Genomic DNA, 25,948 nt, shown 5'->3' on the forward strand with positions numbered 1-25,948 from the left:
GCCATAAAGAGAGAAGTTTTGAGGTATAATGTAATCAAAAAAGTGCTACCCTACTGAGCAGATATCTTTGATTCCATAATATTTTCTATGTTATAATTCTAAGAGTTCCCCTGGCTGTGGTTTTCAGAGCAGAGATTAGCTATATAACAATTTTATTACTTCTATGAATAGATTTCAAATCAATTTTTTTAAAGTACAGACCCAAGAGATCAGTACCAGCTCTCTCGCCAACCCTTTTTCTTCACTTAGAGATACTACATCTGTTTATTATCCTTTCCTCTCATCCATTAGCTCACCAAATCTGGTTGATTGTTCCAGTGAAATACCTCTCAAATCTTCCCATTCTTCTTAACCCTGCTACCACTAACATAATTAAGTTTAGATAAGTGCATCTCAAACTTTAATATGTATTGGAATCACTGAGTGAACTTATTATAATGAAATGCAGTCTCTGACTCAATCTTGGTGTGCCTCAAGATTCTGCACTTATAACAAGCTCCTGGGTTATGTAGACGATGCTGTTGGTCCAGGACCACATTCTGGGTTACTAAGATCTATATTATAGCAACAGCTTCATTCCTGGGCTCCCTGCCCTCACTCTTGCCTGTGTCAATCTTGATGATAAGACCAAAGTGAGAAATTTAAAATACAGGTCTGATCATATCTATTCTGTACCCCTACTCTCAGCCCCATCATCCTAACATTCTTTTCAATGGTCTCCCATAATTGTCAAGGTGAAGTCCAAACTCCTTCGCATAACTTAAAAGCCTTCTTAAGGGGCATGTGGGTGGCTCTGTAGGTTGAGCATCAAACTCTTAATTTCACAGTCATAAGATCAAGCCCCACATTGGGCTCTGTGTTAAGTGTAGAGCCTGCCTGAGATTCTCTCTCTCCCTCTCTCAAAATAAATTTATAAATAAACATTAAAAAACACTTCATCCCTCCTTGCTTCTACAGCATTATTTCTCTCTACTCTTTCATTCAGCATATATTTGATAAATGCTACTATGACACAGTTCCTGGCCATAGCCAAGAGCTTGCAATGCCCTTGGCACATCTTTCTTCCTTCTAAAACTTTTTAGATGCTGCTCCCTCTGCTGTGAACATAATAATCCCTCCTTGTTTCTCTGCCTCCAACTTCCCTGGTTAGAGCCTCTTCATCATTCGGGACCAAACTTGGGATCATCTCTTCTGGAAGACTTCCCCTTCCCCCATTAGGTATTCCTCCTATATGGCAATCTATTTGTAACATCTGCCTTGCACAGTGCTGGGACAGAGTAGGAACCCAGAGACTACCTGAATGAATAAATAGCATTATTTTGTTGTATTTTAATGGATTGTTTGACTATTTCCCCATAGTAAAGTTTTTGAGGGCAGGAACCATTATTCATCTTTTATCTCTAGTGATGCCAAGGCAACTCAGTAAATATTTGTTGAACACGTGAATGAACGAATGCATAAAAGAATAAATTAAAAGGTGGCCCAAGATCTCCAAGTCAGAGATATAAGCAAAGTTATGAATGGATTAAAATGTTACAGCTGAAGAAAGTAATAAATGTCAGACTCAGATATGGGCTGGAGACAAGCAGGAAAGATCAATGCTCAGGTTTCTAGGGTTCTGTGAGGAATAAGAGTACTACGGGTAAAATTCCCGAATAATCAGGTTTGACAGAAGTTGGATGCAAGTGTAATTGTATAGAAAAAAAAAAAAAAAAAAACCAAACACTGGAAAAAAACAAAGAGAAGTTCAGCCAAAATCAGTTTTCACAGCTCCCAGATGTTCTGCTAAACTCTTAAAAATTCTCCAGTTTTTAAGTAGTAACTACCTAGTAGAGTGGCTAAGCAAATGTGTTACCAATTAGGGAGTATTTCAAAGGGAGGACCAAAGAGAGATAATTGGAGCACATCTTTTATTGAGCCACGATTATACCCATATGTTCACAAGAAGAAACACCATATAAGACAGTGAACATATATTTTGTACTTTCCTCTCACTCTTGACCTAGTGTGTCTTGAGAATTCTCATGCTCAGGATTCTACATTGGAGAGAAGATTATTTTCCGGTGAACGCATGCCATTCAAACAAAACAGAGCCGTCCCTGACCTCCTGGTGGTTTAAATTAACAACAGACGTGGCAAACCAGACAACAAGCAGAGCCATTGTGCTGGGATCAGGGTAAAGACAAGCAGTGGTGAAGCACAGGGGAGGACTTTGCATCAGATGGGGCCTTGGGAACGCTTCCTGAAGTCCTGGCAACAAAATAAAATAAAACAACTCTTAAAATTAAAAAAAAAAAAAATCAAACAAAACAAACCAACAAACACACAAAAATCCAAACTAACAAACCAATCAGACAAAAAACCCAAAGGCTGTTAACAAAAAAAGTCCTCAAAGTTATCAAACAAGAGGCAGGCTCATCGGAAATCTGAGGAAGATATCTGGAAGCAGCGTGTTTCCAACTCCTCTCCTTTCTCCTCTGCTCTCCCTCCTTAGCTTTCTCATCCCCTTGCCCTTCTGTCTTTCCTCCTCCTGCCTCCTCCAGTCTAATTCCTATAGTATCTCCCATTGCTGGGGGTGTGGATGAAGGCAAGTTAGATCCTGCTTGGAGGGTGGGGTGGGTGAGAGGCAGATCCAAGAGCCAGAGCTGAAGTCCCAGCTCAGAGTCCCTGGGATCCTGATGGGAACAGGAATTCCAACCTGATCCCTGCAGGTGATCCCTGCCACCCTGGCTAGGTGGCATTCTTGCCCTCCTCAGCTCACATTCAGGGCCCCTGGCACTTGAAAGATAAACTGGTCCAGTTTTGACAGAAATCACACAGGGAATAGAAGGTGGGAAGATCTAGGAGAATCCCATCCCATGAATTACCAAAGACCCAGGCACCAAATGACTATCTTGGCCATCTGTGTAAGCAGATTGGAAAAGTCTAGCCCCACCCACCTCTAGGTTATCCACTGAGCTTCTACTATTTTTATACATTTATATTTTTACATGTTCTGTAAAAGTTGTGTCAATTTTAGCACTTTAAGTGCGTTAAATCTTTAATTTCAATGATGAAAAAAATTAGATGAATTTTGAGTTTTAAAAATCACATTTTCACTTAAATTAAGACCAAAATGTCAATGCCATGTTGTTGTGCTACAGTACATCTCTGAGAGTAACTTGTTTACTCAGGTTGGCAGGTCATCCATCATGATGGAGAGAGTTCTTTATTCTCTCTGAACTCAGTCACAGCAGAGTCAAACAAGGGTAAGTAAAATGATTTCTGGGAAAATATAAATAAGACTACTGTAGAATTTTCATATCATAGAATACCATAAAGAGGGCTATTTCATTTCCAGTTTCTCTTATAACCATGGGCTGTTAGTGTAAGGACTATTCTTTGGAAAACTTTTTTTCTTTTCTTTTCATATAGCATTCTTATAGAATATGGGTAATAGTTGAATCCATGAAGTAAACCAAACTCCGAAGACAGAGTATTTAGAGGGAGAGGGCAAAGAGGTGCCAAGACTAAAACCATGGGGAATGCACTGATGTGGGTTCTGACAAGGAAAAAGTAGACATAGCTAACAGGAGTGGTCAGGCAGGTAGGAAAGAACCAGAAACTAATTGTGTAGATCAGGGAGAAGAGACTTTTTTTTGTTTTTCGTCTTTTTAATATGAAATTTATTGTCAAATTGGTTTCCATACAACACCCAGTGCTCATCCCAACAGGTGCCCTCCTCAATGCCCATCATCCACTTTCCCCTCCCTCCCACCCCCCATCAACGCTCAGTTTATTCACAGTTTTTAAGAGCCTCTTATGGTTTGGCTCCTTCCCTCTCTAACTTTTTTTTTTATTCCCTTCCCCTCCTCCGTGGTCTTCTGTCAAGTTTCTCAGGATCCACATAAAAGTGAAAACATATGGTATCTCTCTTTCTCTACATGACTTATTTCACTCCACATAACACTCTCCAGTTCCATCAATGTTGCTACAAAAGGCCATATTTCATTCTTTCTCATTGCCAAGTAGTATTCCATTGTGTATATAAACCACAATTTCTTTATCCCAGGGAGAAGAGAGTTTTAAGAAAGGTGAACATAATGGCCTCTAATTCTGCATTTTCAAAATGTTAGTCCTTGAAATTACCTTATAAAATTCACTGCTTGGAATTCAAGGATTGTTTACACAAGAGTGACTCTCTAAAATTTAAAAATGTTTTAAGTCTAGGCTTTTATTTTTAAAGTTGTAATAGTTAAAATTTAAAAATGTTTTAAGTCTAGGCTTTTATTTTTAAAGTTGTAATAGTTAAATAGAAATAAAGGAAACAGGGCAAATTGTTTAATTAATGGGAGTTTCTCTCTTATTAATACAACTCAGCTGTGGCATATAACCCAGTCCTTCTCCTTGTCAAGGTTTTATGTTAAATCACCAGCCACTTTCTCCTTAAAGTTTCTTTGAATCTCCTCCAAATAAAGGAGCTCCTCAGAGCCTCCTGAGCCCGGTGTCTAGAAAGCAGGCCAGAGGACCCCTCAACTGGCTGCACAGGCTAGAGGAGAGCGACAGCAGGCAAAAAGAACCAATGGTGCCACATGCCTTTTCCCTTTGGATCTGGTCCCTTTTCTTCACCCACAATTACTCTCCCTTGAGACTTCGATGCTGATGGGTTTTTACCATACTACCTTATACTAAGAAAGATTTTTTTTTAAGCTTTGCTTTTGGTCAATTTTATTTTTAAATCTCTCAGTCTGTTTCTTTTTGAGCAGCTAATTTAATCAATTTCATGAACCTGACTCGGTCAATTCTGAGAAAAGTTCACTGAAACCAACTGGGTGACTGGTTAGAAAAGAAAAAGAAAGAAAAGTGCCCACCTTTGTGACTAAATTGATTGTCATCTTTCTATTGATAATACAGGTGGAAGAGTTATAATCGATCACCTGTGGGCCAGAATGTGTCTGTACCCCACCCCCATCCACATCACCCAGCCATATTCAACAAATTGATCTTGTTTGATTCTTCTTATTTTTAATGTTTATTTATTTTTGAGAGAGAGAGAGAGAGAGCAGGGGAGGGGCAGAGAGAGAAGGAGACACAGCATCTAAAGCAGACTCCAGGCTCTGAGCTGTCAGCACAGAGCCTGACACGGGGCTCGAACCCACAAGCCATGAGATCATGACCTAAGCCAACGTCAGATGTTTAACTGACTGAGCCACCAGGCACCCCGATCTTGTTTGATTCTTGATCCCAAAGTCCTTTTCAGGGATCATCATACTGCTACTGCTACTGCAACTGAGATATTGCTTTATTTTTCTCTCAATGAAGCTCAGGTATTAGATTAGGGGGAAGTGAAGAATTTATCCTAATGGCTTATTATCTCTGCAGGCAACATTAACCTGAACACAATTCTGCTAGCTATGCAACACTGCTCAATCATTGGGTAACTCGTTTACATATATTGATGTAAGTCTCTGTACACATTTAGTTTCCATTATCACCATCAAGGGAATTAGCTAAGCTTTTATCACAGCATGTGCTGGCCAGTGTTGAAACTACTTGTGATATGGAATTATATTTTTTAAATTTTGGACACGTAAAACAATAACCTTTTAATTTTTTCATTTCAGGTTCACTCATACCATATATCATTACTCCAAATGAGCAAAGTCTGTATTTTGTCTCATGGAACCTTTGAACACCCTGCATTTATTTCCATGTGACAGCTCCTGCAATTATTAAAACCAGACACTGCCCAGGATCCTCATGGAGATAAGTCCTTATGGATAGCTAAATTTTCCAGTTAGAGGAAGCTTTATTATTTTAAGCAAAGAACTTTATTCTTAGTTGGAAGCTTTGGAAAATAAGATTCATATTCTGTTTTCCTAAACAAAAGGTCATATGATCATTTAGGAACAACATTATAACCAGTAAAATCCTGGTGACATACCTGGGTCCACTTGCCCCGGTACTAACTGGGCCTAGACTGACATGTTTTAATATTATTAAACGTGATTAGCACTGCTTTTCTGTACTTTACTTGTTATCATCAGCCCTTTTCTCCCTTTTCTATTTTGCTACCCCAAATCAATCATGAGTTTGGAAATAAGTTTACAAATCTTAATAGAATTGTGTATATTAAATGTAAATAGATATTGTATAAAAAAGATTTTGAAAAAAATTTTAATGTTGTTTATTTTTAAGACAGAGAGAGAGAGAGAGACAGAGACAGAGCACAAATAGGGGAGAGGCAGAAAGAGAGGGAGACACAGAATCCAAAGCAGGCTCCAGGCTCTGAGCTGTCAGCACAGAGCCCGATGTGGGGCTCAAACTCATGAACCACAAGATCATGACCTGAGCTGAAGTGGGATGCTTAGCTGACTGAGCCACCCAGGTGCCCCCAAAAGCTGATTTTTTAAATAAACATGGCATATCTTTCCTTTTATTTAGTTCTATTCCTTTTTTTCTTTTTCATTTTTATTTAAATGCCAGTTAGTTACCATACAGTATAATATTAGTTTCAGTGTACAATTTAGTGATTCAATAGTTACATTCAACAGCTGGAAAAACTGATTTTTTTTAAAAAAATACACAAGCTTTGCTGCAGTGTAGAATTCAGGCTGGTTACTCAGAGGCCTTTTTGCTTTCCTCCTGTGCCCTTTGCAGGTGTTTTCAGCTCGCTTCCCTGGTCGGGGTGGGGAGACAGAGGAGTGACTTTGAGGATAAATAGCATCTGAATAAATCAGTTATCACTGAAGGCAGAGCTCTAAGGATCTGATATGTGACATTCCTTGGAACGTTTCAGAGTCTCAAATGCCACTAAGAAGCATTGATGTAGAATAAGGTGGTCCAGATATGAGGGACAGGGCAGAATTAACAGGGTATTAAAGAAAAATCACTCCAGTTTTATGTAAGTTTAGTTACTACTATGCTAGAGTGGCTCAAAGATTGTCACATCTGTGATATCCTATTGTATTTAGATGCTCCCTGGAAACTGTATGTCTGAAGGAAACAGAGACAGAGGAGACAAGACAGAGACAAAATCATGCCATCAGTGAAAATTATAAAACATACATTCTCAATAGAGGTGAAAACTGGCTTTCAGGAGGAGAAAATCCTATTTTTATATAAAAAGTGCAGATAAGCATATACAGTAGATAAACACATACACAGCATACCTGTGGTATTAAAGTTTCATAGGGAGTGGTGTCAGAAAAAAAATGTTTAAGTAGACTTGGGTGGAGTGACAATATGAAAAAAAGGTTGAGAAACACTGCTCTAAGACATGAAATCTGAGACCAGCCCCTCTGAATGAAGGAGGAAGGATGGGGTGTTGGCAGATGCAGTGGGCCTACAGGCACCACTGTTAGTATGTCAACAGATGGCCCTGTCTTCCTCTAGCTCCTTTCTCTCATTCACCCATGCTGCACTTTTTACCCCAATGGAACCACCTGCATTTCTCCAAGGTGGCATTCTATTTCTTGATGCTGAGCCTTTGCACATGCTGTTCCTTTGGCCTGGGATTCTCTTCTCCCTCTTTCTTACCTGCTATCTCATCCTTCAACATACAACTCAAGCATCACCTTGTCCAGGAAGGTTTCCAGATATGTGCAAAACAACAACAAAACTGACTATACAAACTATAGAAAGCAGGATAAACTGACAACAGGGATGTTGTGCCATTGAAGAATGCTGACTCTGGACGAAAACCTGAATGCAGTAAGAGAGAGTGCCATATGACTATTTGTAGGAAAAGTGTTCTGGGTAGAAACAAATACCCTGAAGTGAAAGCAGGTCGTCAGACTCACGGAAGGTCTCCCACAACAGAGAAGGGAAGTCACAGGAAATTAGGTGGGAGATGTGATGGGGAGTCATATCGTATGGGGCATTGTAGTGTTAGGGCTTTGAATTTTCTACCAAGTATTATGGAAAATTACTAGATCATTGACAGCAGGGTGTACCATGAGTTGACTGATGGATTTAAGGCCTCTCCGTAGGCTGTTGTGTGGATAATTAATGGTCGAGGTACAAAGAGCAAAGGCAAGGAGTCCAGGTAGAAGGCTAGCAGGAGAGTGTAGGGGAAATGGAAGTTGCTTGGACTAGTGTGTTAGCGACTAAGTAGGTGAGAAATGGCCCAGAGTCCTGTGCCCCTTCCATTTTTCTAGACACGTGGAAAACTCCTCCCCACACTGCAAACCTCAGGCCAAGCACCCAAACATCTGGAAACCTTCCCCAGCCACCCCAGGTTCATGGGAGTCTCCCTTGTCAGGACTCTCACAGCTCTTTGTATATTCTTCTAATTCTACACTTCATTTATTTCTTTGTAATACTTACTTATATATCAGTCTTTTGTACCTCACTGCAAACTCTAATGGTTAATTTTATGTGTCAACATGAGTGGGCCACAGAGTATCCAGATATTGGGTTAAACATTATTCCTGGGTATGCCCATGAGGGTGTTTCTGGATGAGATCATCATTTGAATCTGTAGACAAAGTAAAGCAGATCACCCTCCCCAGGGAAGGTGGGCCTAATCCAATTCATTGAAGGCCTGAGTAGAATAAAGGGCTGAATAAGAAAGAATCCCTTCTCTCTACCTGACTGACTCCGAGCTGGGCCTTTGGTCTTCTTATCTTTTGCCTCAGCTTCAGATCAGAACTTATGCCATTGTATCTCCTGGGTCTCCAGCTTGCTGATGACTGTAGGTCTTAAACTTCTCGGCTTCCTTCTCAGATTTTTTTTTATAGTAAATCTCTCTATATCTAGAGTAAATCTCTTTCTATCTATACCAGTTTCTTACAGTAAATCTGAATCTATATTTATATCTAGGTACTCTAGTGAGTCACCACTTAGAGGAGCTTTACTCCTTAACAGATTTCATTGGCATAGTTTTGGTGCGAGCATCCAGTTTTTAAAAAAAATGTGCTCAGACAGGAAGGCCAAGTCTATGTGGCGGTGGCAAAGTTATACTGTGGTTTCATGTTAGTCACCTTATAATTACTGCCACTGTAATTAGTGCCACTTAATGTATGCTACCGAAACTAAAGATATTTATCCCAGACTGGAAAAAGTGTCCTAGCTTTTAAAAAATGTCTGATGGAAAAAAAAAAAAAAAAAAGAATCTTTACCTCCATATGCTATTCGTTCCGTTTCTCTGGAGAGCCCAGACTAATACAAGCTCCTTGAGGGCAGATTATTTAATCATCTTGTGCTATAGACTAAATATTTGTATCTCCCTCCCTCCCCCCAGTTCATATGTTAAATCCTAATCCCTAATGTGATAGTATTTGGAGGTAAGACCTCTGGGAGGTGATTAGGTCATGATCATGGAAGCCTCATAAATGGGATAATTGACCTTTTATTTTATTTTTTTTTAATTTTTTTAATGTTTATTTATTTCTGAGACAGAGAGAGACAGAGCACGAGTGGGGGAGAGGCAGAGAGAGAGGGAGACACAGAATCTGAAGCAGGCTCCAGGTTCTGAGCTGTCAGCACAGAGCCCGACGCAGAGGTCAAACTCACAAACCATGAGATCATGACCTGAGCCGAAGTCAGTTACTCAACCAACTGAGCCCCCAGGCACCCCTATAAGTGACCTTTTAAAGGGACCTCATAGAGTTCCTCACTCCTCTGCTGTGTGAGGACACAGTGCCTATGAATCAGGAAGCAGTTTCTCACCAGACATCGAATCTGCTGGCACTGTGATCTTAAGAGTTCTCAGCCTCCAGAACTGTGAGAAATAAATTTCTGTTGTTTATAATCCGCTCAGTTGATGGCCTTTTGTTATAGCAGTCCAAATGGACTAAGATATCTTCGCATCTGAAAGGCCTAAGTTGCCAACATCAACAAACTTTCACATTGTGCCTAAGCATTTTACAAGTGTTATTTCATTTGATACAACAAGATGATGAGGTAGGTGTTATTATTACCCCATTTTCAAATATGGAAACTAAGGCACTGACAGTTTAAGGGACTTGTCCAAACCCATAGCACTGGCTACAGAACTAGCTAGAAAGTGGTTGCAGTAATCCTCAAACCCATCTCTCTAAACACAGAGATTTCACTTTTAGCCATTTTGCAACTCTGCCATAATAAATGTTTTGTTCTTGAACCTTGGAGAGAAACCAAATTGGTTTGAGATTAAAATGAGATGGAATGAAATGATCAGTAATTATGTAAACATCTTGTTCAATCTCTAGTGACATCTCAGCACTTCTATGCTATGGTTTATCTGATAAAAGAAGCATTGGTTTGGGCCAAACTTCTCTGAGACCGAGGATCACAGGAATGCACTTCTGGGTCTACCAGAGGCATGGCAGTTGAGTTTGTCAGCCTCAATGGGCCTTCATGATCCTTTGGGGCATATATGCTGTTGATCATTTTTATCTAAAATTGTCCTACCATCATCTACCGCTGAAATGGCTGCAGACCTATTGTTAGTTTAATGATTAAAAAAAACAAACATTCTGGCATGTTTTCCTAGTTATGGTAATAAATCTGTACTCTTCTATTCATACAGGTACCCTTTGAAATGATCACTTGTGCTTTTAATAACTGACTAAATATGATCAATGCACAAAGCACAATGAGCTATTGGACACTGTCACCTCAAAGCATTTTTAGAACAAAGCCAAGTATAAATGAATACACAAACATGTAACTAACTAAACCCACAACTTTAGCTTAACAATCACAATGTGCTTAGTTTAGCAAACACAAATGTGAAAACATTTTCCTGAGAGACACACATGGGAAGAACCTGATGATTCGCTAAACAGGTAGCCTCATGTAGTTAAAATTATTTAGCAGAATTTCCACCTTCACTCTTTTCTCCTGCAAAAGACATGATGTTTTTTGTCTTCATCCCTTTGTTCTTTTCCTTTGCTGACACTGGGTGTTGAGCTGCTATAGAAAACTAGAGGCTTCCGCTGTGTTACATGGACAGCCTTGCTCTCATCACCTCCTACCTCCCACCCGCTCCTCACCTGTGATTGCAGAAAGCCTACTGTCTTTATGTAAATCTAATGGCGCCTTAGTGAATTATTCCCAAGTACCATGACAAACATTAAGAATACAAAATATTAGCAGAGAGGCTGTGACTTTTAGACTGTGGTTTTTCTCAGAATCAGTGGGCTTGTTTTTCCAGTCTCTGTTGTCCTTTCAGCACACACCAAAGAAGTCTCTGGCCCTAAAGAGAATGCTGTGTTTACAGATCAGAGGTAGAGAGGTTCACAGAGTTCTGAAAATGAAGGAAAGCTCCCTTTCCAAGGCTGTTGCACCACAGATGTTTATAGTGTTCCTTGACAAGTGGGATCTTGTGGGATCTCATAACCTGTAACTTTTTTCTAATGGTCAGGGTATTTTTTGGCCAGGGACACACAAAAGGCAGCATATCGGGGACAGAAGAAGGTACAGAATCTGAGCTGGAGATGTACCTACTCATGGAGGGCTGGCCCTGGCCAATGTTGGGAAGTTAGCAGAAGAATGGGCCCTCAGCTCTATTAGCCTCTCCTAAAAGATGCCCTCCCTCATCCTCGCCATTTGAGACATGTCTCCTTCCCATTCCTCAGGTTTTCTCTAGCCTCCCTACAAAAGCCTCTTTATGGAGTCAATAGAAAATGTGACAATGTGAAATACTAGAAACAGTACCCAATATATCCTCAGCTAAGTCCTGGTCCCAACATCACCATATACTACTGGTTTGATTTAGGGCAAATGGTTCAACTCTGATCCCCTGTTTCTTCATCTATGAAATGGGGATCTCTTCCCAGTTCACCTCACAAACCTATTTTTAGGATCAAGTAAGAAAAGACATGTAGGCATGCTCTACAAAATCTAAGTACTGTGCAAATATAAGACACAATCGATTTCTACTTGATTATCTTGCACATGGTGCTCGGTGGATACTCTGGGTGATTGCTAAATGAATACACTGTCTCATTTGACAAATGTTATCATTCTGAGAGATATTTGCAATTCCACAGGGGTAAATCTGGCATAATTGGGAAGGGAAACTTAACCACTAAAGTCATTCGTTTTCAATCAAATTGAATAATCAAGTTGAATAATTAAATTGCATTGTTAAAATCACTTATTAGGTACCATGGGGCTGGTACACTGTTAGTAACCTCAAACTGTAGACCAATCTGGTCATCCTAACAGGGTTGATGCTGTAGCCACTTATGGTTCCATTATCAAATAGTTTCAACCCTATATAAGTTCCATTATATATCAGAGAAGCTGGGAAGTAAAACAAGACAACAAATGACATTTCTAACATTGCCTTGAAACCATGAGAAGCATGTAACTTATCTGCCAATCAGTTGAACCCACAGTGAGGTTTGGACACAGAGCTGACTATATAAAGTAATGCACAGGGGTACCTGGGTGGCTCAGTCAGTTGAGCATCCGGCTCTTGATTTTGGCTGAGGTCATGATCTCATGATTATGAGATTGAACCCCACAGCTGGCTCCATGCTGACAACGTAGAGCCTGCTTGGGATTCTCTCTCTCTCATTCTGCCTCTCTCTGCCTCTCCTGCTCTCTCTCTCAAAAATAAATAAATATTTAAAAAAATTAAAAAATAAAGTAATGCGCATGTGCCTTGTGGCAAGCACAGTAGTGAAGGCATCTGGTGTTGCAGGGTCAACAGTATGGTAGAATTCCAGCATCCAACATCTCAATTTGCTTGACTGAGAAATCACTGCCTTTGACAGAGTCTACTTAGAAATGACTAAATTATTTCTTCTTCTATCAGGGATGATGGGGAATAAGAGTCAGATATTACAGCCATTAAGGACAAGTAAATATATATATATATATATATATATATATATATATATATATATATATATATATCCTACAAGTGTCCTACAAATATATATATATATATATATATATATATATATATATATATAACCCCTGCATTATTCCAGGGATTAGGGGCATATAACTTTTGACTTGCCCAAAACTTTACTTAATAGCCCACTGTTCACCAGAAGCCTTACAGATAACATACAGTCAATTAACACATATTTTTGCATATTATATGTATTATGCACTGTATTTTGACAACAAAATAAGCTAAAGAAAAGAAAATGTTGTTAAGAAAATCATAAGAAAGAAAATGCATTTACTGGACTGTGTTTTTGGAAAAAATGTGCATAAATGGACCCATGTGGGGGTCAAGGCTATGTTGTTCAAGGGTCAACTGTATTTTTGTAAAACAAAGCTTGTGACAATGAAAAATCCTACTTGCTATGTCATCTGTCTTGAAAATGGCTCCATATCAATACATGCAGATTGATCACAATTTTTTACCTTGCTTTTAAGATATACTGTTTTTTTCCTACTTAGGTACCTCCATATATCATTGAAAACTTGGAAAGAAGTGTTTTTAGTAGCTGCATAAGGTTTCATTGTATGTGTACACCACGATTTATAGATCCACGGATTCATTTTTACACATTTCTGTAACACATTTTGCTATGCTAAAAACTCCATGCTAAAAATTCTTTTGACATTTTGAATTATTTCCTACAAAATATCCATAATCAAGTTTTATGTTAATACTCTTGGTCATTTCCATATTCTATAAACTTAAATTTAAAAAAAGAAAAGCATTCCAAAGAATATTCCTTACACTAACAGTCCTCATTTTTAAGAGACACTGGAAATGAAGTATTCCTCTTTTATAGCATCCTACAATATGGAAATTCTATTATTGTTTTTATTTATATTTGTCGAGAAAACATTTTGTTTGCCTTTTGTTGGACTCTGCTATAGATGAGTTGAGAGAAAAGAGAAAACCAATAAATTTTCTCCACGCCTGCTGCCAGGAGTCAGGAGTCCTCTCCCTATGGGCCTCCTAGGCTCATGGAGTCTGAGCTTAAGCTCCTGCTTCTGAGGCTGCCTCTTTCCCACCCCACCCTCCCTCCATAACCCAACCTATCCTCACCCTCACACTCCCGCCCCTTGGGAGCCTGGCCCCACAGAAACATATCATACCTGGAAGGCCAATGATGTCACAGGCCAGGGTGCCAAGTGATTGTGTGAACTTCTGGAGAAACTCTATACTGACAAAGTCATCGAAATGGACAATCTGACCATCAAGCTGGTTATCAAGGTCCTTCTGGAAGTGGTTTGGTCACGTGGCAAAAACACTGGACTGGCTGTCATGAGGTAAGATCATCTCCTCAAGATTTAAAATCCCTGAGACATGGAGAAATCCATTCTTGAAACTGAAACTGAAAATAAAGAAAATGAAAAGAGGAAACAAAAGAAAGCATCATCGTGAATAAAATCCTGCTTGTAGCAATTTTAGAATTCACATCATAGATGATTCTCAAAATGACTGCCAGCATTTCCATTCCATTTACCCATACTGTCCAAGTGTCCTACAATAAACTTCAATGTTTTTTAACTTTAAAAAAAAATTAGAATTAGAGACTGGAGGGTGGGAGCATTCTGCAGGGGAGAGAGGACAAAATAGGGAGAATGAGGAGACAGGAGAGAAAATAATGATAGGAGGGTAAATGGGGAGGAGAAAGGACAAAAGGGGAGGAGTTAAGCAACACTTAGTACCCAGGTGTCCTCCCCAGACTTCTTTAAATAACCTTTTTTTGTTTGATAATTTCGAGGAGTTTTGAAAACAACAACAACAACAACAACAACAACTTTTGGAGTTTCTTGACTGTTTATTTGGTTGATTGGCTTCATTTTGTTGTTTGGGTTTTTTTTTTTTAAATTTTAAGGGTTATTCTCTTATTTCCTTTTGTTGCAAAGGCTACAAGCTTTCTATGGAGAACAGACTATAGTTTTTCTTTCAGATAAAGTATGTCTACTCCTCTTCATCTTCTTTTGTTTCCCCGTGGCAGGTGCGGGGATCACAGCGCTGGTGGTATTGATGTCAAGGCAGAATCCATTCGTTAGGCAAGCGTCTGACTGGACAGAGAAGCATTCTGGCACACAGCTCCACCCCACCATAGTGCAGAGGCTACCTAGCTCCCAGGGAAGATTTGAAATGTAGAGTATTATTGGAAGGCCCTTCTGTCTTCTACCTTCCTACTTGGAGCCTTCCTCTGACTCTATCTTCTGTCAAAGTTTCCATATTGATGGCAAATAAATCTACAACTTCTGTCCTGACCTCTGTCCCTGGCTTCAGTCACTCTCCCCTGCTGTCTAGATGTTATGCGTCTATAAAGTCATGGGACTCTTCTAAGTCTTTGTGTACCTGAGACCAACGGACATAAAACTAGGCAAATTATATCTATTCTTCATAAATCAAACCTCTTTCTTGACTCCATCTTCGTAGTAGCAGCTGTGGTGGTGCAGTTTGGTCACGGACATGCAGCTCTCTGTCCATGCCCAGGAGCTACACACCCTTCAAGTGACCAGCCAGGACATGGTCGCCCAGATCTAGGCTCATGTAGCCTTGCTGGAGGGCATCGCTCCAGAAGATCAAGTTGTACTCCCAGCAGGCAGTGCTAGAGGATGAGGCTACCCTAAGTCAGTGTGGAGAGGAGGCTCTGAGCACCCTGGAAGTAGCTAGGCGTATGCTTGGAGGTAAAGTCAATGGTTCACTGGCCCCTGCTGGGAAAGTAAGAGGGCAGACTCCCAAGGTGGTGAAACAGGAGAAAAAGAAGACAGACAGGCGGAGCCAAGTGGCAGATGCAGTACAACTGGTGCTTTGTCAGTGTTGTGCCCACTTTTGCAAGAAGAAGGGCCTCAATGCCAACTCTTAAGTCCGTTGTAATCCTGGCTTTCCCCAATAAAGCCACTTAGTCGAGTCAAAACAAAAACAAAAACACCTCAAATTTAGCCTATCAAATTTGACCATTTCCCCCCAAACCTGCACTTCTTTCCAAATTTTCCCATTTTTCATAAATGCCAGCAGAAGCCTGGAGCCACCTGAGAATCCAAGTCATCATTGTTCCTTTCTTTCCATTTTCTGTATTCCGTTTGGAAGCAAGTATTTTTGATTCTTCTTTTTTTTTTTTTTTTTTTTTTTTTTTTTTGTCTCTTTTGCATCTCCCTTTATGCTCCTTACCACCATCCTGGTTTGGACTTTTTACTACTTTTCATCGGTACTATTATGATAGTCTCTTGGTTTATTTCCCCAGCCCACATTAAGCCTTCCTTAATCCATCTTGTATATTGCTGCCAGATTCCTTTTCTGAAGAGACTGTAAAACAGGAGCCTGAGAGTGAGAGCCTATCCAAATTCATATTTGTCTGAGTTTGCCTGGTAGTTGCATAAGGAACTCAAGATTTTAAAAGGGTATGGTCACCAGATAAGTAGGGAAATTCTCCATAGTTGTGGTAGGCAGCTTCTAACATGGTCCCAATGATCTTTCCTCTGTGGTATTCATGCTCTTGTGTAATTCTCTCCCCTTGAATGTGGGCTAGACCAGCTGACTTGCTTCTAACAAATAGAATATTACTAAAATGGTAAAACAATGAGATGGCACTTCAGAGATTTATTTACAAAAAAAACTTTAACTCATCTTGCTGGCTCTCACTCACTCTCTCCCTCAGGGGCTCTGAGAGAAGCCAGCTGTCATGCTGTGAACTGCCCTATGACAGGCAAATGTGACAAGGAACTAGTGTCTCGGCAAGAGATTGGAGTCCTGCCAATAGCTACGTGAGTGAGCCTGGAAATGGATTCTCCCCCAGTTGAGTCTTGAGATGAGACCACAGCCCTTGGTGACACCTTTATTGCACCTTGATGAGGAACTCTGGGCCAAAGGACCCAGCTAAGCCTCAATTTTTAACTGACAGAAACCATGAAATAATAAATGCATACTGTTTTAAGCTGTTAAGTTTTGGGACACTTTATTATGTAGCAATAGATAACTAATACAACAGTTTATGTGTATATAAATCCAGATTGTTTCTTAGCTTCCTCCTCTCCCTCTATAACTTATGGTCGGAACCAAGGGGGTAATAGGCTGTGATAATAATTTTTGGCAAAGCCCTGATAAGAAATAGCTTGCTGCTTCATGGAGCAAATAACAGAGTGTAATATATGATGGGAGTAGCAAAGGAAATGGGAGGAGTTAAGTGTAATGGATATCAGAGGCATAACAAAATCAGGAGACATGACTATGACTTCGGTACTAAGCCACATTATCTACATCAGAAATGACAGGTGATGTCATGGCAACAATGCAGAATACATGCAGCCATTGTTAGAGTCCATCACAGGGAATTGGAGAGAACACCAGCAGAAAAAAAAAATTAGAATTCAGTAATTCTAATCTAAAGGGAGCTGGTAGCTAAAGCCAGAAAGCACCTTGTTTCTTTTGTACTGTTAGGTCCCAATTTATCTTCCACGTAGGTGGAAAATGGAAAATATAGACCTAACCTGCTTCCATCATGTCACATCGCTACTTTTGTTGCTTGCTTTTGAGCATTCCAACATTTGGCTTCTCCTTCTATTATGGATGTGTTCATGCTCTCATAATGCATTGTATTCACTCTCAGTAGCCTTACCACTGACTATAACCTCCTTTTCTCTCCGAATGTAATGCCCATCCATTTGCAAAGTTCAAGGGAAATCCTAAATTCTATATATCATGCAAAATGATTTAAACAATTTCTCTGTATCTACCATGAAGTTATGGAACATCAATCAACTAATTGAGTATAATATACCAATTTATTTAGAACATACCCAATATTTGTTAGGTATTCTCAGGGATACACAATACGTGTATTGCATGGCCACTCCTCTTAAAGACTCTATCTTATTATAAAGGTACAATCTTCCCCTGTGAAGAAATCAGAGAACATAGACAAGATACGTATATTCTTAATCTTTTGAAAACAAGTGAAGTTGCTACTTACAAGTGCTTACCTTTTGAAAGTAAGGGAGAGACTAAAATAGGTTTTGCTGTTTCAAAGTAAATTTCGCTTTTCACCCTTGACATTGAATATAAATGGGAACTTCCAGGTTCTAGTAATGGCATAGATGGTTGCCTGGAAGTTAGTCCTTACTTAAAGCTGATTAATCAGAGTTATTCCTAGTGAATAACTCAATCCTACTGCTCTCAGCTGTCTGTCACCAAATACAGATGTTTGCATCTCAGAGAAGGTCTTGAGAGAGTAGGGGTAATGTTAGTAAACTAACCTGGCCAACATATAAATTTAACATCATAACTTGTTATGTGATGCCTGCTATACATTAATCCAACCTATTTCCTAGTCCCTCTCTTCACCTAGGCCCATATGAATTAAAATGCAGAAAGTCTATGTTGTTCAAACTTGTTTCATAGCATGATTTCACTCTATCACTGAATACTACTTTCTTTTTAAAAATGTTTTTATTATTTATTTTTGAGAGAAACAACATGTGCAAGGGAGAGGCAGAGAAAGTAGAGGACAGATGATCCGAAGTGGGCTCTGTGCTGACAGCAGAGTCCGATGCAGGAATCGAATTCACGAACCATGAGATCATGACCTGAGTCAAAGTCAGATGCTTAACTGACTGAGCCACCCAGGCACCCCTACTTCACTTCTTATAACTTGTCTATCATGCTTATAATATAGTTATATTATATAACTGAAGAATATAATTATACTTGGGAATAATTACAAGTTGTTAATAATTTCATAATAGGATATTTTGAAATATTATCTGACATAATCTTTACTTCTGATAACTGTTATTGTCTAACACTTTACCCAACAAGAATGAAGCCACGATTACTTCAGAGCATAAGCAGAACCAGCCAAGAGCAAAGAAGAAAGTATTCATCTTTAGGTCTCAAAATAAACTGTTAAAAGTTAGGTACAAAGATCATGGAAGCATAGGCTTCCTGTAACAATAGCCTTGCACTGGAGAAAGAAAAGGATTTTCTAAATTCCTAAAGCTTCCTCTTAAAGGTCTAGAATCATAAAGCATAGAGATTTACTATAAGCTATAGGGGAGAAAGGGTGTACATTATGATCTTTTTAGAGACAATGTCTAGTTGCACCAGAGAATGAGGAAAGGAGACACAAATGAGGTGAGTGTGGTGCCTCTGATAGTGTTTTGGCCCTTCCCCTCTTCCAAGGTGGAAATCCTGACTGGGAGCTGGGGTGGAGGTTGGAGGAAAGGAAAGGTGGAGAGATCTGAGAGCAAAGAGGACTTACACTTCTCTTCCCAACTGGCACCAAAGTGATCTGCATTGATTGACATGGGGTGAGACAGCAATTATCTGTGTTTATGTCAGTAGGGAATCTCAAGGGAGCATTTGCTCCTGGTTCTCTAGGATTTATGCAAGCCAAGGAAAGGTCCAGAACCCTCCCCTCCACCCCCATCACCACCCCCACCAGGGGCTAAAACTGTTGAGAGAGTACATGGACTTGTGGGTTCTCCAGGTGGGGATGAGGCATGTAGATGTCACTTCCAGAGGCTATGACAGGGACCACAAACATCAATAGTAACAGCTGTTGACTTGACCCAAATACAGATGGAACCCATTGCTTTAGAATATCATAATGACCGCAGGGAATGAAGCACCCAGAGCTATCAGGGACCATCCCAGGTCAGCATGTGGATCAGATAACTATCCCTCTGAGGTCACAAGGTTTCACAAGTATTCTGGTACCTACACACCATCTGGTTAGAAGCAAAGGAGGAAGGGGAGGGAATTATGTAAAACTAACCATCATCTCCAACAAGATGGGTTAATGTGGAAGAGACAAATTTTCAAGAAGAAATTTATCTTTAATTAGAAAAATTAAGGTTTTCATACCCACCCCCAATATTGCTAGTCCTTTTCATCCCTTCTTCCCATCTATGAAAGGAAGCAAGGTCATCAGAGAAAGTTGAGTTCAGTCTCAGAACTCTCATTACCATTCTTCCTTCTGAATCATGTCTCTAAATCTGACACTGCCTATAATACTTCCTTTCCAAGTATACTTGAAGGAACATGAGGAATATGTAGGGTCCTAAGAGTTACTGATTGGTTTTGAAACAGTTTTCACCACAAAGTAAAAATCCATCATACACTAGATCAAACTCCAGATGCATGGATTGTGGGGGTAACAATTTGCTAGGTAAATGAAATGCGAGGCTGGCCAATCACTGACCACACTGTGACCAAATTTGTATCATCCCTAAATTCACAATGTTGCAGGGTGCTTCATCTGGAGGTGGTTAGAGTATTTGAAAAACATATTGTCGTCAATATTTAAAATGGCTAAGATAAATACTGCACCCTTTTTTATGAAACAGTTCTATTTCTTCCTTTTTAAAAATCAGAGTGGTTAAAAAACTGGCAATCCTTTAGGTGGTGGTCATCTATTTTTTTTTAAGTGTTTATGATACAATAGTATCCATTGCTTCTCATCTGAACAGATTAAGATCCTAAAATACTCCATACAAAGCACACAGTATCCGGGCACCTGGGTGGCTCAGTTGGTTGAGCATCAAACTCTTGATTTGGGCCCAGGTCATGATTTCAGGTTCCTGAGTCTGAGCCCCACATTGGGCTCTGCGCTGACACTGTGAAGCCTGCTTGGTATTCTCTTGTCTTCCTCTCTCTCTGCTCTTCCCCCACCCCCCGCTCCCCATTCCACACCACCACCCCCCACCTTCACCCCTCCCACCCATGCTCATGCACTTTCCTCCATCATCCCACATCTCTCTCTCTCTTTCTCTCTTAAAAATAAATAAATAAACATTAAACACACACACACACACACACACACACACACACACACAGTATCTCCTAAAAGTTTTGTGAAAAGCTGAGCCATTCTTTCCATCTGTGCTAGTGAGGCTATATTTTATGATGACGAATGTGAATGGCTAAGGATATACCTAGCACGAGTCCTTTTCTACTTGGCCAACACATGTAAAATTTGCTACAAAACCTTAGGTTTAAACCTTTCTCCTCAGATGCCCAAAATAACATCCTATTTTGAAATAAGCAGATATTTCAAACTCTTGATCAAAATGCAACCTGTCCCATTTTATAGATGCTAGAGGTAGAAAATGGAGTATCTCCTCTTTTGTGAGAATTTGAACCCACCTCCACTGCAGTGGTTTGCCCAGTGTCCTTTGCTTTGAATGGCAGCAAGTCTGCTTTGCCAACAACTGTGTAACAACTTCAACAAAATCACCTTCATTTGAGTTGTCACAACTATACCCACTTCTTTCAAGCAAATGAGACCATTTAATGGAGCTGATAGCCTTCACTCTTCTCTCATGCCTGATACAGGATGAATGAACACACTGGCTGATGGAAACTGACTTTTTTTTTCTTTCCAATTTCTCTTCCAAATCTCCTAAATCAGTATCCAAGCCATGTCTCAATATTTAATCCTTATGCAAACCCAACACTTCAGAGGAGCCCTCCAAGACATCCCATGGCGCTCTCCAGACCCATTAACTTGTATTACCTCTGGTTTTAAACAATCAGATGCTCTCTGATTATGGAAGAAGAAAAAGTGTGGCACTCGCCAGCAGAAACTCTCAGTAGGAGTCATGACAATCTCTTGCTCAGCCAGACAACAGAAGCAGTGCAGAGACACCTAAGTGCGACTATGCTACTCTTAAAAGAAAAATCACATATGCCCAGGAGGCATTATGCATTTTATAGATTATTGCAAAGGGGATATTCGATTACTTAAAAAAAGCGAATGAGCAAGCAGAGCCACAGAAATAGCAAGTCTTCTCAGAAATGAATACTGATCAAAAAAATTGAAGTCCTAGTGCTGAATTGTCTGATACCTCTCAACCATAAAGTCAGAGCCAAGGAGGAAAGATTATTGGCAAGGAAGTTCCCACAAGATAACTAGGTGACAAGCAAGCATATTGTCAAATGGGTCATATAACTTCTGAGGCAGCTCTTTTACTGTGTTTGTGGTCATTATGTTCCAATGTGAGACAGGACACATTTAAGACATTCACGTTGTTTTCTGTAAATATAGTACCCCCCCATCCATGGGGACACTTCTAAGGCCTCCAGTGGATGCCTGAAGGCAAAGTTAGTACTGAACCTATATATACTACGTTTCTTCCATTACATTCACAGTTATGATAAAGTTTAATTTATAAATTAGACACAGCAAGGGATGAACAACAACCAATAGTAAAATAGAACAATTATAATAAACTGTAATAAAAGTTATATGAATGTGGTCACCCTCTCTCAAAATATATTGCTATGCTGTACTCACCCTTCTTGTCATGATGGGATGTGACAAAATGCCCACGTGATAAGAGGAAATGAGGTAAATGACTTAGGCACTGTGCCATAGTGTTAGGCTACTGCTACTAATCTCAGAAGACTGAGGCTGACTTTGGGTAACTGAAACCTCAGAAAACAAAACCAAAACCATGGCTAAGTGAGGACCACTATAGTGCATGTATTACAACCACTGATCAAGCTGATTAGTACTTTACCTTTTTGCTGGAGATGAATATATAGGAACAGTCCTTCCACTAGAACATTAGCCAAGAAGCTTGGGCCCATCTGAGAAGCAGAATCAGGGCCAGCTCTTGTGTGGGTACAGGGGGCACTTGGAGACCGGCTGCTCCTTTGTTCTCTTCTGTACTTTTACCAGCCTTTTAAAAATTGCATTTTAAGGAAAACAGAGTGCACATGTTTCTAACTCATTTACACTTAAATGTTGATAATATTCTGTAAGAGTTAGTTGATATCCAAAATGGGTTTTTTTTTTAATTAATGTTTTAGAACAAGGGACTTGAATTTGGTCCATTATACATTATTCTGAGCACTCTCGCCCACTCTTCTCCCTGCAAAGTACAGGGATTGAGTCACTTTAAAAACGTCTTCATAACCCTAATTTGACTTTTTAATATATTAATCTGGTGTCAAAGTTTTAAAAATCTAGATTGCTAGGGGGAAGATGGTGGAGGAGGAGGTTCCCAAACTCACCTCGTCCTACAGATACACCTAGATAATACCCACATCAATGTAAATAACCCAGAGAACGACCTGGAAACTGGCAGAACAGACTTTCCACAGCTCAACATAGAGAAGAGGCCACATCAAAAACCACAGGAAGAATGGACAAGTGGTTGGAATCAAGCTGACCTCAAGATTGTTCAGGAGAGGGAGGGCCACCACAAGCACAGAGAAGGGAGAAGAGTAGATACATAGGCACCCCAGGCACAGGGGACCTGTATTGGGAAGACAAATCCCCACAACATTTGGCTTTGAAAACCAGAGGGGCTTAACATCGTGAGATTTTATAATCAGCGGGGCTGAATTTCTAGAACTTTTAAAAATCATCTTGCCATTTGCAACAACACCTAGAAGGTATAATGGTAAGTGAAATGTCAGTCAGAGAAAGACAAACACCATCATTTCGCTCATATGTGGAATTTAAGAAACAAAACAAACAAAGGTAAAAAGAGACAGACTCTCAGAGAACAAATTGGTGGTTGCTATAGGGGAAGTGGGTGGGGGGAAAGGGTGTAAGAGGTGGTGGGGGTGTACACTTACTGTGATGAGCACAAAGTAATGTTTAGAAAAGTTGAATAAATATATTGTACACCCGAAACTAATATAACACTGTATCTTAATTATAATAGATTTTTTTAAAATCTAGATAACCATAATTCAATTTGTTTAGCCTTTCTTTTTTTTATATGCCCAACCAAAATGGACTGAATTTAGACCTTTATTTTATTTTATTTTATTTTATTTTATTTTATTTTATTTTGAGAGAGAGAGAGAGGCAGAGAGAGAGAGAGAAAAAAAAAACATGCAAGCAGGAAAGGGGCAGGGGCAGAGGGAGAGGGAGAGAGAATCCTAAGCAGGCTCCATGCTCAGCATGGACCACCATCCTGGGGCTCAATTCCAGGACAGTGAGATCATGACCTAAGCCAAAATCAAGGAGTCAGATGCTTAACCAAATGAGCCACCCAGGTGCCCCTAGACTATCATTTTAGAAGCCAAATAGCAACCATAATGTGGAAAAACAACATTTAATAAAAAGAGTATTTTTTTTAATTTCAAGTTTTAAATTGACACCTAAACCTTACATTAGTGCAACAGCCAGTTACTTAATTATCTTTTCTTGCAATTGGTATGCAAGATGATGGCTGAGAATAATGCTTAATGGTTTTAATTTATTGTTGTATCAATGAAAGCCATATTTTTTCATGAAAGATTGGACATGTTGCCACTTAAAGAAGCAGACGACTCAACAATCATTCATCAGTTAAAGACTTTCTATCCACTCAGCTACTAGAGTTCCTAGCTGTTTCACTTTTCCTGGAACTAACAGAAAATGCCATTAGTAGCTTTCATTTCATCACTCAAAACAATGTAGCAGTTTAGGACGAGTCTTTATTTATGCATTGATAACTTCAGTGTCATCAGTTATATTGATGTTTTCCCAGGAATCCTATGTGGGAATTCAAATGACTAAATCCTTCCAGTGTCTTTACGCTGCTATTCTCTGAAGAAACGACATGCGGAATATAGTAACATTTACAGTCATATAAAGATGATTATGCAACTCATAACTAGCATGGTAGCCCCGTGCAAATTCTAATGATTATGCAACTCATAACTAGCATGGTAGCCCCGTGCAAATTCTAAAAACAATAAATAAAACATATACAAAAGTGAAATAGAAAAGAAAATTTGTTCAGACGCTAGACAGAAATAAAATACATTCTTTTCCAGCAAGGATTTTCACCTGGCACTTTACATTCAAATGCCCAATTTCAAACATTCCAGTGTTGGGAGAGTTAAATATGAACCTCTGGAGGTGGGTCCCGGCCTTCATTATTTTTCAAAGCATTTCAGATGATTTTCATGTGAAGGCAGATTTGAAAAAAACACTGGTTTACAGGAGTGGAAATTAGAAACTAAACACAGGCTGGAGTCAGTTTATAGAAAATATGAGCTACGGCATGATTCAGGGCAAGGCTCTGACCACAGTCTCAGAGACCTGGGTGGAAGCAAATCAAAATTAGTTTTAATCCCTACAGTGCTAAATGCTAAGACTTTTCTTCGAAGCAGGTAACTTGAATAATAGTTTCTCCATGTACTTATAGGCCTGATTATATCTAGGGTTGACAAAGCTACTACTTATTTCACAAATATTGGTTGAGTTCCATGCATCCTGCTAGGCACAAAATGACCTGGAGCAGAGAAAGCCTAGTCAGAGGCCCATAAACCAGATGTACCAACTATCATACTTTACAGAACATACTGACAATAATAACCACATGGAACTTTTTTCCTGTCGAATTAACCTTTGCTGCAGTAACACTGCTACCACTCACTATTCTTACAATGCCAACTTCTGTGATTTACATATATATTAGCACTGATGTAATTTTTAAAGGACAGCCAGGAATCTATTCCCGGGAGGAAAAGCCTCTGTTTGTAAGTGTAGTAACGACCTCATAAGAAACTTCACTCAACCAGTCACACAAGTAAACACCTTGGAATAGTCAGAGACGAAGCTAACTATGGCAGGACCAAACAGGGAGAATAAACTAAAAGAGCCCTTTTTGCTCTTTAGGGTGGTGCATTGAGTTCTGTCTTCTGGACTGCTGGTTTGGTTCAGGAATGGCTTAGTTTACCAGAAAGTGTTCTCTGGCTGTTAGGATTGGTGCAAAGTTTTTTCCTTTTCAGAGCTCATAGTAAAAAGAACAAAATCTCATTGTTGGAGGTGGGAGATGAGGGTAGGAAAGTCTTGTCAGAAGAAGTGCTATTTGAGCTGAGTCTTAATGGAAGAATAGCAATCAGATGAGTAAAAAAGAATGCATGGGAAAAAAAAAATTTAAAAAAGGGGGGGTGCCTGCGTGGCTCAGTTGGTTAAGCGTCCGACTTTGGCTCAGGTCATGATCTCACGGTTCGTGAGTGAACCCCGCATTGGGCTCTATGCTGACAGCTCAGAGTCAGATTCTGTCTCCCTCGCTCTCTGCCCCTCCCCAGCTTGCACTCTCTGTCTCTCTCTCTCTCTCAGAAAATAAACAAACATTTAAAAAAAATTTT

The 25,948-nt window shown here is 39.6% G+C and overlaps 1 long non-coding RNA gene and 1 pseudogene across 1 annotated transcript; one reads left to right on the forward strand and one right to left on the reverse strand.

The window, feature by feature from the left end:
• Positions 1–1,899: 1,899 nt before the first annotated feature.
• On the reverse strand, positions 1,900–17,742 carry LOC144614776 (uncharacterized). Its single transcript, XR_013552919.1, has 4 exons — positions 17,647–17,742; positions 13,981–14,219; positions 6,525–6,658; positions 1,900–2,250 (listed from the first exon to the last, which is right to left on the reverse strand). It is a non-coding gene; the product is annotated as an uncharacterized LOC144614776 (long non-coding RNA).
• On the forward strand, positions 15,320–15,716 carry LOC132679428 (ubiquitin-like FUBI-ribosomal protein eS30 fusion protein pseudogene; annotated as a pseudogene).
• Positions 17,743–25,948: the final 8,206 nt, after the last annotated feature.

The sequence above is a fragment of the Panthera onca genome, chromosome A2, assembly GCF_046562875.1.
Source record: "Panthera onca isolate mPanOnc1 chromosome A2, mPanOnc1 haplotype 2, whole genome shotgun sequence".
Classification (NCBI taxonomy): Eukaryota; Metazoa; Chordata; class Mammalia; order Carnivora; family Felidae; genus Panthera; species Panthera onca.